The sequence below is a fragment of the Schistocerca cancellata genome, chromosome 2 (assembly GCF_023864275.1).
Source record: "Schistocerca cancellata isolate TAMUIC-IGC-003103 chromosome 2, iqSchCanc2.1, whole genome shotgun sequence".
In the NCBI taxonomy this organism is placed as follows: domain Eukaryota; kingdom Metazoa; phylum Arthropoda; class Insecta; order Orthoptera; family Acrididae; genus Schistocerca; species Schistocerca cancellata.
In genome coordinates this window covers 157,711,387-157,723,438 of record NC_064627.1, presented here as the reverse complement: position 1 = coordinate 157,723,438, position 12,052 = coordinate 157,711,387, and positions in this window count along the sequence as shown.

Genomic DNA, 12,052 nt, shown 5'->3' with positions numbered 1-12,052 from the left:
TAAGAGGATAAGGAGGATTTGTATTAGAGAAAACTCAAATGCAAACTAAAACAGGAGCATAAACAACATTGTTTAACAATCTGAAATGATTGCCCATATGGATAGCACTAGTTTATAACCAAGGGATTGTAGTAACAGCAATTTTTGTGATTTAAAAGTGTACACATACTTTGAGTACATAATTGTACAACACCTCTAAAGTGAAAAATATTTCCTGCAATATCAAATTCAGTGAGCACTGTCCCCAAAAGGTATTCTGCCTAATAATGTGAAAAAAGGAATAATACTGCAATATCATATTGCAACACATTAAAATTTACTTTACAGGATTTTGTATCACCTGGCCTACTTTATTGGCATGACTCTTCAGAACAGTATTAATAACATCTTAATATGTAAATTGATGGCATGTCAAGGCAATGGAAGACAAGAAAAGCAAATCAAACATGGTAGGAATATAATAAATGAAAACTGTAAATTTTGGCAGAATCATTGGTTATGCTTAATATCAAATAAGAAATGACCCTAGGCTATGTCAACATTCAGTTGTTGCTTGAGAATTATTGCAGTATGAATTATTAAAATTCACTTTAGCAGAACTGCAAATTTGCTGAATAAACATGAATTCATTTACTTTCAATGAACAAACCAATGATTTATTATCCCAAGGGCACAGCTGATAAAACATACAGAATCCTGATCCTGCTAATAACGATCAAGGTCAAGTGTTATGGAAAGTCCAGGATCGTATAATCACAATATTGTGAAAAGCATAGGTAGCTTCTCACTATATAGTGGAATGTTGAGTCACAGCCAGGCAAAACAAAAGACTGCTTAACGAGTAAGCTTTCAGCCAAAAGGATCAGACAACATACACACTCATTTGACACACACACACACACACACACACACACACACACACACACACACACACACACACACACAAATCACTGTCTCTGGCTAATGAGGCCAGACTGCGAGCAACAGTGCATTATGGGAAAAGCAGTGTGAGAGGTGGGGGTAAGGAGAAGGCTGGGGCAGGGAGGGGTAAGGATAAGCAGGGTAGCAGGGTTGGTTGGGAGAGGGTAAGAAGGTAGGACAGCTGGTGCAGTCATGGTTAGACCGAGAGCATGGAGTTGGGAGGGGGGGGGGGGGGGCAACAGGAGAGGAGAGGAGTAAGAAGACTGTGAACGAGTTGGTGGAATAGAGTGCTGTGTATTGCTGGAATGAGAAGAGGGAAGTGGATAGTTGGGTCAAGGACAATAACTAATGAAGGTTGAAGCCAGGAGGATTGTGGGAACGTAGGCTGTATTGTAGGGAAAGTTCCACCTGCACAATTCAGAAATGCTGGTGTTGGTGGGCAGTATCATATAGCACAGGCTGTGAAGCAGTCATTGAAATGAAGAACGTTGTGTTGGACAGTGTGCTTAGCAACTGGACCATAACAGCTGTTTCTTAGCAATAGTCAGTGCCCATTTGTGCGGACAGACAGCTTGTTGGTTATCATCTCCATGCAGAATGCTTGCAGCTTAGTTTGTAGATCACATGACTGGTTTGACAGGTAGCCCTGCCTTTGAAAGGATAGATGATGCTTGCCACCAGAAGAGGTATGGTGGGAGGATGTATGGAAGAATCGGCCAACTTTTTAATGCTGAACTATGTTGGATCCCAAAGCGGTACTCATCATTTATATTATATTAAAGTGCAATACTTTAACTTTGAATACAAGCCATGTTGCTCCTAAAAGGCAAAAAAGGGCTAAAGAGATGTGCAGTTTGTTGTATGTCTGTTGAGACATAGGCCAGGATGAGAATCTTTATGGATCACTTTCTAATTTTGATGAGAAGCCTGGCAGCCATGACCCACTGTCTCTGTGTTGGATTGACTGCTGGCCAATACATGTGTCTGTGATAGCTCTCAGCCATTAGATGCCCCAATGTGTTTTCCACATTCTCTGTAGTCAGAAGAATGAATAAAATTAATGACTCCTTGAAAACTGTGTTTCAAGGGTTGGCATACTGTTAGCAGGGAGATTCTGTGCTCATTGCGTGCATATGTATTTTACTACGGAGTGTGGCTGTTGCCTGTTGTATTACATAAACCATCAAAGGAAATCTGTCCAGACTACTGTGGAAGTCTGCATCTAATTGAAATTCTGCTTATCAAGATATGGCCCTGTACCTATGAGCTGATAGTGATATAGTATTTTCAAGTACACTAGTTTTTCTATAATGCACATTATAGTTGTAGTGGTTTGGATGTAGTGTCCATCACTGCAGTCCATAGGAAATTTTTCTAGGAAATTTGGAACCTCTGTTATATAAAACAATAAACAGCTAATGATTGATGAATATACAGAATTTTATGCTGTACAGATTATTACGAGCACCTCTGTTTCATTGTGAGAATATAGTAGGCTGCATTTGGCATTTAGAATGTAAGAAGTATTTAAGGGATTCTTCTTGGGAAGAACTGCACAGACACTGTTTTGAATCATGTCTGCAGCTAAGCCAAACAATTCCTGGTGCAAATCATGATAGAGGTTAGCAAAATGATATGGGAAGGTGTCAAAGATTTGTAGTCATTGAACAGCATTATTGAATGGTATAAGATTAACTGCTGAACAGAAAGGAGCCATGTATGGTTCAAGTGTATTTTCAAATAACTTCTGGGAATTCAACCGAGTAACACTTCCAGCGACCGCCGATATTTCAGCAGGAGAACACCCCGCCATTTTCAAAGCAAACTGCAGTGGACAGGTGACATAAATGCAAATATAAAAGCTTGGTTCTCAGACTGATGCAGGAAAGATAATACGCACACTGAACACTAGTGCCACCAAAGATGACCAAAGTCAGAGACATCGACAGTGTGATTACGAACTCGCAGGTGAGGTAGCATTGACTCTGTCCCTCTGTTTTTTTGACAAGGGAGAGAGCCGGATTCCAAACAGAGTTTAAACAAAAACCTCTATCCCTGTTAAGGAGGTTGCTTGCTAATTTAATCTCAACTACCTCCTTAATAACACTGTCCTAATAGCTGGATGTGTATGCCAATGTGTTACGTCTGCCACAGACGGCCCCTGCCAGGCAGACTACCCTCAAGACACCCTTGTGTACCATATAAAATACACAAGCACTTGCAGGCGCAACCAAGAGGAAAACAATTCTTCAAAATAAACAGAACTTGCTAGACACTAATGCGAACCTTTTTCTGCGGAAGTCGCCTCACAGACAGGGAAAGTTGGAGTACTCCGCCAGCTTTGTAAGGCCAGTTCAGCAGCAGGAGAAAACGCATCACGTTTCAGCAAATCACTCCAGAAACTGCGTGCCATATGGCGCAACATGGACACGAGATAAGAGATATAATACAAGAGCTATTCGGAAAGCAAGGACCGATCGGTCGCGAAGTGGGAACTACCATGGAAATCAAAAATGTTTTATTTTCAGTGGTTAGCTATACCTTCCATCTACTTCTGTACATAGTCACCACTCCAATTTAGTCATCTGTCGTAGCGTTGTGCCAACTTCCCGAAACTAGTCATAGACAGCAGTAGCCTATGCTTTCTGTGAATTCCCTGCTCTGGTCTACAGCTCGTCTGTGCCAAAATGATATCCGTAGCAAGCGGTTCATGTGAGCAGGGATGAAACTCAGGGGAAGCCAATTACCGGCTGTATTGTGGATGATCAACGCTGCAGGATCATCTTCATTGCCTCTGCACAGTGCGGCCGAGAATTATCATGAAGATGGAAACGCCTGACAGTTATGTTATCCGCATGACCTCAGACGAAATCTCTCACCAGGCACTCCTACGTGGCGGGAGACACTATTTTCTAAGAATATTTACGTGCTTACTGTGTGCTCAGAACTGAAACGAGCGACACGACGCGATCGACTGGTATTCTAGATACACTGCCCAACACACCCGCGCAAAGCTTCATTTTGCACCCGATCGGAGCTTACATTCCGAACAGGCCATTTATGTGCCTCATCGCAGTGGCGGACATTTTGAGTGCGGTTCGTTTCGTGTTATCGCGCAATAGGGGTGAGAGTGTCACTGATACGATACGCGAGTTGGGTGGCAGTCACTGAAACAAAGGCGGTTTTCTTTGCGGCGAGATCTATTTACGAAATTTCAATCACCAACTTTCTCTTCCGAATGCGTAAATGTGTTGTTGACACCCACCTACGTAGGGAGAAATGATCATCATAATAAAATAAAAAAAATCAGAGCTCGAACGGAAAGATTTAGGTGTTCCTTTTTCCCACGCGCCATTCGAGAGCGGAATGGTAGAGACCAGTATGAAAATGGTTCGATGAACCCTCTGCCAGGCACTTAGGTGTGAATTGCAGAGTAACCATGTAGATGTAGAAAGTCCTGTGACACAAATCTCAGACAACACACATTCCATACAGTTAACAAGCAATAAATTTGCACTTTTCTGACATCCCAAACGGATCACCCTGTATTATAATGTAATGCAATATAATATAATACAATAATGTACTTTGTCAGAGTTACTCTGCGGATTCAGGCTGACGTCGGTATTTTTCTTTATCATTAGCGTTACAGTCGTTGAGTCCCCATCCAACGCGACCAGTAGTATCGCAGAACGATAAACCGCGATGCTTTGGCTGCCAAATACCGACCTGTGCTCGCAGGCATTTCTCTTTCTTAAAAGAGCTTTTCACAAACAAAAACGTTCAAATGCAGTTTCTGAATGAGACAGCGGCTGCGTTATCATTCTTCATACACAGAATGTAGATTCCGTTACTTCTACCAGCTCGCACTTTATGGTGATGTGCTGAAATATTAATCATTTGCATATCAAAGAACGTAGAACACTTCTCACCAAAGAGACGTTTGTTGCATTCGGTCTTCGTGACGTTGCAGTTTTAGCGACAAGCTATGTATTCTCTTACATTTGATCATTTGACGTTCAGTGTTTCCGTACCATACTTCCACCGTAATAAACAATGGAACACTATAACGAGATGATTTATGCATTAGGCATGACAAAAAATCATTTTGTGGAAGTACTTTAGTTGAGTAAGAATTAAAGAAGTGATGTTACACAGATTCATTAACTGTTTTTCTAGCTGTCGGCGATTATGCCAGCATAACAAACAGTCTGCACAATGAAGGCAATGAATAAAAGTGTTCATCACATTATATTTATTTTCTAGCTCTGGACCTCAATTAAAGCGGATGCTGAGGAAGAGTATCCCGCTTCTGTCCTCTTATTTGTGTTAAAGGCGAAGAAACACAGCTCGCACTCTGCCGACGGTGTAACATAAGCGTTCGCGTTACCTGACAGTTTTTCTTCCATCTGGAAGTAATGCACCTTTACTCCGCACGCCGCTTGGTTCTATTTCTGCCACCGTGCTCCCTCTCTCCCACATATCTCTGCTTTTTTACGAACTTGGCTGCTATACTGTATTTTTCCACTTCAAAATAAAAAAAGTAAGTTTACTCTTATTAGAACAGGCACTTACACTAGGATTAGGCTCTTACGCAATAAGGTTTGTACATGCCTAACAGTATTGCATGATTCATACTAACGTCGTTATAATGATTTGGTTCTACCCTTCCACATTCCGAATCTTAACTCTGTATAAATACGCTGGATAGCTTTGGTGTATTTGAGTCTGGTCTTCTGAAATCAGAGTCTTGAGGCTATCAGTGGATATACTCCCACAAAACGTTGTTTAGCTCTGTGTTACTCAGGCATTTTCCATTCGAAATTACACTCCTGGTACACATATAATCATATTTCAACTCTGAAGTCTATTCCACAATAGGGATCCTTATTGATTGAGAAGGGCCTTCACTGATCTTTGGCTTTGCGACTTGGTCCACAGTTTCATTGCAACGCTACGCCAGGGTGACATTTTATGCAGAGATCAGCATCTGTCTCGTTTCTCTTCCCCGATTTTTTTAGTTACAAGTGCTTCCAGCACGGATAATTCTGTAAGAAATACATGAGTGAGATTATTGATTAACTGTATTTGTAGCTATTTAATTAACCTCGAGTATCAAAACTGGGACAGTTCCTTTGTTTATAAAGAAGTTCGGAAAGGAGTACTGAAACAAGTTGTAGGTAGTATTATTACGTTAATGAACAGGTTTTACACATTGGTTAAAACCTGGAATAATTCATACTACGAGTGTCACCACTAACGGTGCAAAACATCATACATGAAAATTGGAATTGTATGTTTGGCACTCTAGTTGCGCAGTATGTCGTCCAATCTTTTGTATTTTACGGTGCATCCATTACCCTTCGTATATTAATGTGGTAATAATCATCGTCACAGGCCGGAGTGGCCGGGCGGTTCTAGGCGCTACAGTCTGGAACCGTGTGACCGCTACGGTGGCAGGTTCCAATCTTGCCTCGAGCATGGATGTGTGTGATGTCCTTAGGTTAGTTAGGTTTAAGTAGTTCTAAGTTCTAGTGGACTGATGACCTCAGATGTTAAGTCCCATAGTGCTCAGAGCCATTTGAATATGAATATGGATATGAATATGAAGAGCTCAGATGGAAACCCAGTTCTAAGCAAAGAAGAGAAAGCAGAAAGGTGGAAGGAGTATATAGAGGGACTATACAAGGGCGATGTACTTGAGGACAATATTATGGAAGTGGAAGAGGATGTAGATGAAGATGAAGTGGGAGATACGATACTGCGTGAAGAGTTTGACAGAGCGCTGAAAGAGCTGAGGCGAAACAAGGCCCCGGGAGTAGACAACATTCCATTAGAACTACTGACGGCCTTGGGAGAGCCAGTCATGACAAAACTCTACCATCTGGTGAGCAAGATGTATGAGACACGCGAAATACCCTCAGACTTCAAGAAGAATATAATAATTCCAATCCCAAAGAAAACAGGTGTTGACACATGTGAAAATTATCGAACTATCAGTATAATAAGTCACAGCTGCAAAATACTAACGCGAATTCCCTACAGACGAATGGAAAAACTGGTAGGAGTCGACCTCGGGGAAGATCAGTTTGGATTCCGTAGAAATACTGGAACACGTGAGGCAATACTGACCTTACGACTTATCTTAGAAGGAAGATTAAGGAAAGGCAAACCTACGTTTCTAGCATTTGTAGACTTAGAGAAAGCTTTTGACAATGTTAACTGGAATACTCTCTTTCAAATTCTGAAGGTGGCAGGGGTAAAATACAGGGAGCGAAAGGCTATTTACAATTTGTACAGAAACCAGATGGCAGTTGTAAGAGTTGAGGGGCATGAAAGGGAAGCAGTGGTTGGGAAGGGAGTGAGACAGGGTTGTAGCCTCTCCCCGATGTTATTCAGTCTGTATATTGAGCAAGCAGTAAAGGAAACAAAAGAAAAATTCGGAGTAGGTATTAAAATCCCTGAAGAAGAAATAAAAACTTTGAGGTTCGCCGATGACAATGTAATCCTGTCAGAGACAGCAAAGGACTTGGAAGAGCAGTTGAACGGAATGGACAGTGTCTTGAAAGGAGGATATAAGATGAACATCAACAAAAGCAAAACGAGATTAATGGAATGTAGTCGAATTAAGTCGGGTGATGCTGAGGGAATTAGATTAGGAAATGAGACGGTTAAAGCAGTAAAGGAGTTTGCTATTTGGGGAGTAAAATAACTGATGATGGTCGAAGTAGAGCGGATATAAAATGTAGACTGGCAATGGCAAGGAAAGCGTTTCTGAAGAAGAGAAATTTGTTAACATCGAGTATAGATTTAAGTGTCTGGAAGTCGTTTCTGAAAGTATTTGTATGGAGTGTAGCCATCTATGGAAGTGAAACATGGACGATAAATAGTTTGGACAAGAAGAGAATAGAAGCTTTCGAAATGTGGTGCTACAGAAGAATGCTGAAGATTAGATTGGTAGATCACATAACTAATGAGGAGGTATTGAATAGCATTAGGGAGAAGAGGAGTTTGTGGCACAACTCGACAATAAGAAGGGTCCGGTTGGTAGGACATGTTCTGAGGCATCAAGGGATCACCAATTTAGTTTTGGATGGCAGCGTGGAGGGTAAAAATCGTAGAGGGAGACCAAGAATGAATACACTAAACAGATTCAGAAGGATGTAGGTTGCAGTAAGTACTGGGAGATGAAGAAGCTTGCACAGGATAGACTAGTATGGAGAGCTGCTTCAAACCAGTCTCAGGACTGAAGACCACAACAACAACAACAACAACAAGTTCTAGTGGACTGATGACCTCAGATGTTAAGTCCCATAGTGCTAAGAGCCATTTGAACCATCTTCTCGTGATGTTACCTCTGAGATAGTGTTTTTAAAAATTTGGCTCCAGCTACTGACATGCTTCGAAGGGTGCATCGGGCGGAGATCCAATTGCAGCTAGGAGTTTCATAGAATGTGATAAACATCTACCAAAGGTGGTGGACTACTTCAAGACTTAGTGTTCGCACTGTAACCTTGGTGTTCGTAACACATAATCTTGCGTAGTACTGAAAACATTTCTATTCCTTATTTATTTAAAAATTGTCTTAAAATGAAACTGAAAATGTTAAATATTTATTTAGCATCCCCCCCTCCCCATTCAAAAACTTATAATGTTGCTTCAATTTGATATTTTGAGCTGTCAGAGGAGCTAATTATCCCATCGGCTGTACGCCATGATCTGTTGAAAACAGTAAAAAAGCACAGAATAATTATGTATGAACAGTAACCGAAGCAATCCAATTGCAAGTGGCAAAACTCAAGCCCTTATTAAACGTAGTCCTAAAGAACTCGTTTGTATCTAGCGAAGGTTTTATAAATTTCGACGGCAAAAAAATCTGGGCTGATGGTAAAAATAATGGGCTGGTCGAACATGATAACAGGATACTTTTATGGGCCACCGGGTCCCAGAAGCTGCAGTAGTACAGTGCTTCATGGAAAATCTTAGGTATTGGGTGAGTAAATTTCCAATCACGCTATTTTAATGAGGAGAATATGCAATTTGCCAGCAATGAAATGGGAGAGTCATATGATTTAAACTGGTACTAGGAACAAGGATTCGTGTCATACTGTACTGAACACCTTTTCTGAAAACTACTGCGAGAAATTGGTTACTTAGCTCTTGGGGGCGAGTTTTCGAATTTCTTAACATACGGGAAGTGACCGCGAGGCTGTTATGGTATGAATAAATACATATACTAAAAAGTATGACAAGAAAAGCAGGAAAATATTTTTGCTCACGAAACAAACGATTGGAAAAAGGGTAAAATCATTCTTATTTGCAAGAGGTATCATCAGGTAAACGTACATGATCATAGGCATGTATCGCTGACCAGTCTGTTGTAGAATTATGAAACTAGTTTTATTCTCAGGTATAAAGGAGGAGGAAAAATCTGTTGTATAGGAATCAACATGGACTTCGTAAACAGAAATCTGAAAGCTCACTCTGTCCGTCAATGACATCTACAGTGCGTATGAGCATTATGGGTACGACCGAAGGGAGCAAGTTGAGGACAATGAAACAAGCAAGTAACCCTAATAAACATAGGTCAGGAAAATTCGGAAATTTGTGGTAAGTTCCTGTGGGACCAAACTGCTGATTCATCGGTCGCTAGGCTTACTCACTACTTAATCTAACTTCAACTAATTTACGCTAAGGATAACACACACACACACACACACACACACACACACACACACACACACTCATGTCCAAGGGAGGACTCGAACCTCTGATGGGGGGAGCCGCGCGAATTGGGGCAAGGCACCCTAGAGCGTGCGACTACCCCGCGCGGCATAGGTCAGGATATATTGTGACTCAGCACATGGACAGCTTATTACAATGTCCCCAAGGATCCAGACTGGAGATACGCACTTGAGGACAAACACTTTACAAGTGTTGCACGTGGCTGCCGTTCATTTCAAGGCAGGCTCCAGCATGTCTCCTCATCGATGCCCGTACACGTTGAGAAATCCCAGGCGGGTTCCGAATGCACTGACAACCATCCACAACGCTTTTCGAGAGTTCATCGAAACAGGGATGGAATACATGAAAGGTTCTAAATATCCCTGCAAAAAAAAAAAAAAAAAAAAAAATCCTAGGGATCAAGTCGGTATATCCGGGAGGCAATGTTACTGGGAGTCACGACCAATACAGGTCTTAGGTACCAGGAATCACAATAAAATCAAACGACGGCAGTTTCTTACTTTGTAAATTTACGCTTCACTTGTGGTGTTTCGAAATAAACGTAGCCTTAGAAATTAACAGTGTTGTAACATTAGCATATCTGCTGTTCTGCATACGTTGTATCGGGAAAATCGTTGGTTTCCGGACCTATGGTTACTGGCGTTATTCGCTTGTTTCATTGTCCTCTACTCATCTCTGTCCTTTGTATCTATAACATTCTGCAGACCGCTGTAAACAGCTGCGTCCAAGTTGACGTCGTGTTCCCTGGCTGCCGAATGGCATTCCGTGCACACTGAAGCGCCAAAGAAACTAGTACAGGCATGCGTATTCAAATACAGAGATACAGGTATGTAAACAGGCAGAATACGGCGCTGCTGTCGGAAACACCTACATAAGAAAACAAGTGCCTGGCGCAGTTGTTAGATCGGTTACTGCTGCTACAATGGCAGGTTATCGAGATTTAAATGAGTTTGAACCTGGTGCTGCAGTCGGCGCACGGGGAATGGGACACAGCATCTCCGACGTAGCGAAGAAGTGGGGATTTTCCCGTACGACCATTTCACGGGTGCACCGTGCATATTCGGATTCCGGTGGAACATCAAATCTCTGACATCGCTGACGCCGGAAAAAGATCCTGCAAGAACGGGGCAAATGACGACTGAAGTGCAACCCTTCTGCAAATGGCAGCAGATTTCAATGCTGGGCCATGAACAAGTGTCAGCGTACAAACTATTCATCGATATCGGCTTTCGGAGCCGAAGGCCCACTCGTATTCCTGTGATGACTGCTCGACACGGGTATGGAGACAATCTCATGAATCCATGGACCCTGCATGCCAGCAGAGGACTGTTCAAGCTGGTGGAGGCTCTGTAATGGTGTAGGGCGTGTGCATTTGGATTGATATGGCTCTGGCAGGTGACACGTACGTAAGCATCCTGTCTGATCACCTGCATCCATCATGTCCATTGTGCATTCCGATTGACTTGGTCAATTCCAGCAGGACAATGCGACACCCATGAGCCCAGAAGTGCTATAGCGTGGCTTCAGGAACACTCTTCTGAGCTTAAACAATTCCGCTGGCCACCACACTCCTCAGACATGAACTTTATTGAGCATATTTGGGATGCCTTACAACGTGGTGTTCAGAAGAGATCTCTACCCCCTCGTACTCTTACTGATTTGTGGGCAGCCCTACAGGGTTCATCGTGTCACATTAAACTAACAACTAAACCAAAAGAACGAGCAATTTATCACTGGAGCAGCTTTTCATATAAATTAAAGAAAATTTGACCAAGTTTAAAAATAAGTTATATTGTTAAAATAAGGGATACCAAACAGGCGTAGAATAACTGGCCGCTCAGACCCTTAGAATGAGAAAAACAGCAGTTATATGGAAGATTTACTAGATTACAATTATATAAGTTAGCGAGCGGCGACGTCCTTCGCGAAGATGGTGCAGGCCGGTATGACGTATAGAAGCACAGCTGCAAACGCACTACGGTTCAAGAGTCCCACAAGACGCCATACCACACTGCCCGTGACGCCGGAGCAGACTACAGGCGCCTCTTAAGTTCCTGCACGCTCGACACTGCCATAGTTACCCCATTCGGCGAGATGTCTAAAGGTGAGTAAACGTGTTACAGTAGACACTTTGGGTATCAGAAAACTAGATGGTAGAATAGAAAAATAATTCCAGGAGTACTGTCGAGCATGGACTAAGAAACGTAAACAGCAAGAAATTTGCAACGCAACCCGAGTCTTCTCCGATTTACGGAAACGGGTCAGGCGGGAAAGTGAGACTCATACGGCCAGAACAATCACACTCACCCGCAAAAGTTCGTTCTACGCTTTCAGACAAGAAGTGGGTTACCTGGAGAAAAAATTTACACTAGGCGAACAAGAAACA